The sequence below is a fragment of the Poecilia formosa genome, unplaced genomic scaffold, assembly GCF_000485575.1.
Source record: "Poecilia formosa unplaced genomic scaffold, Poecilia_formosa-5.1.2 Scaffold580, whole genome shotgun sequence".
In the NCBI taxonomy this organism is placed as follows: domain Eukaryota; kingdom Metazoa; phylum Chordata; class Actinopteri; order Cyprinodontiformes; family Poeciliidae; genus Poecilia; species Poecilia formosa.
Window position 1 is genome coordinate 76,564 of NW_006800519.1, and position 1,910 is coordinate 78,473.

At 33.8% G+C, this 1,910-nt stretch overlaps 1 long non-coding RNA gene across 1 annotated transcript; it reads left to right on the top strand.

The window, feature by feature from the left end:
* The first annotated feature begins 763 nt into the window (after nucleotides 1–763).
* On the top strand, nucleotides 764–1,904 carry LOC107834309 (uncharacterized). Its single transcript, XR_001660097.1, has 3 exons — nucleotides 764–1,462; nucleotides 1,557–1,632; nucleotides 1,731–1,904. It is a non-coding gene; the product is annotated as an uncharacterized LOC107834309 (long non-coding RNA).
* The last annotated feature ends 6 nt before the right edge of the window (nucleotides 1,905–1,910 follow it).

Here is a 1,910-nt window from a genome sequence, read left to right on the forward strand (position 1 = left end):
AGTAAAAGCTGGGACATCTGAATTTTCTTCGGAACTGTTTCTTTTTTCCATAGTTCAATACGTATTTCTCTCTTTACTTGTCTCGTGGCTTAGACATATTTTTGTGAGAGAAAAATACATATGTCATTACACCCACGTCTACTTTTTAATACTATAAGATTGTTTATATATGGATCCGCATTTGGGACCTATACAACTGTAATTACTTGGGTAAAAAATTCGACCACTAGAATGGCGGGTCAGCCGAGTGATCGTGTTCGTGGTCTACCGTCCGAAGTAAGTGGATGTTAAAATTTGCACGTTTTACTGACCGTTGTAATGCGTATTTTTTAGATTATTTCAGATTACGTTTTACGTGTCAAGTAGTTCGACCCAAAGTTCTCGCCCTTCTATGTTAGCAATAGCTCATGTCTACGTTAGCTAAGCTACTATTAGTCCTCTATTAGTATCACGCATCGGTACAGTTTAAAACAGTATCTTCCTGGCCCATTACAGCTATGTCTACGTTTATCACCATGCTCAGCTATTTTTATGATGCCGACAATAATGTAGGCTTAGGTGACGTCTTTTATTATAATTTATTATAATTATATACTTTATTAATTATCTGGCAGATAATTAATAAAATATTAATTATCTGCCAGATAATTAATAACATATAATTATAATAAATTATAATATAATTTATTATAATTATATGTTATTAATTATCTGGTAGATAATTAATAAAATATTCCATATTTAATTTGTATATGTCCTTTTTCAACTATGCAATTTATAAAGTGAAAAATTTAACACTGAGTGAAATGTGGAAAACACATACATTTTTCGATTTACAAGATATTTTTATATTTATGATTCCAAAACTTTTAGCAACTCAGGTGTTGATTGATCTATATAATTGAGATTTATTTGTTGCCTCAAAAGCAGATAGTTCGAAACATGGCTCATGCCTTGGCTACAGCACTCACAAGGGAACTTGTGGGAAATACAAGCTCTCCCTCAACAAGTTCATGCCCTAATATCGGCAACAATTCTGGCCCTTTGGCTTCAAATTCTTCAACACGGGTCAACCAGGCATTAAAACGGTAAGATTTGAATTTCTTTTTAAAATTGGAAACGAAGTAGATAACAGTTATGTATTTATTTCATATATGTTTTTTCATTGTTGTTGTTTTTTTATTTTATGGACTCTTCCTTGACTGGATGTTTTGTCTCAAAATATTATTATTATCTTTATTCTCAAAGGCAATTTCCAAATCTGTTTCAAAAGTCAGACCTGAAAAAAGGCAAACAGAGGATTATCGCCTCAACTCGTTCTACAAAAATCTCCAACATTGGAATATACGTATTGCCAGGCCCCACCAATCTAACCCCCAAAAATTCTGATGAGTTTCACTTAGCACATGCAGGGTTAAGGAGAAGGGTGCTTTCTTTTTCTGACGACAGCAGGCATGAGGAGGTAATAAATGATAAATTATCATTTACTCATAATATTTCATGTATAATTTATTTTGTATTGGTGTTCTTATAGTAGTATGCATTATATATAACAGATTGTCAGTCAGTTGGAGGACGAGTTTATCAAACTTAAACAACTGAAGGGAAGATGGATGTTCCATAAAGCATCAGGTTAAAATGATTCCTCTTTAATAAGATTGTTCATATTTATTTTGATTTGTAAAATGTTCAGGTTACACCAATAAATGCATATCTTTATTTTATCTCAGGTGGAGGTGGTCAAAGGAAATTGTCAATAATCCCAATGGATGCTGAGGGGTACAGCGGCAAGCTGCTTCAAATAATGGGAAAATAGTCCTCTTCCTGGTACCCCTCCAGGAAGAACTGGAGACAAGTCCACTTCCATTTGATGCAGAGGACTTTGCCAAAATGCCTCAGGTGCCCTGTGT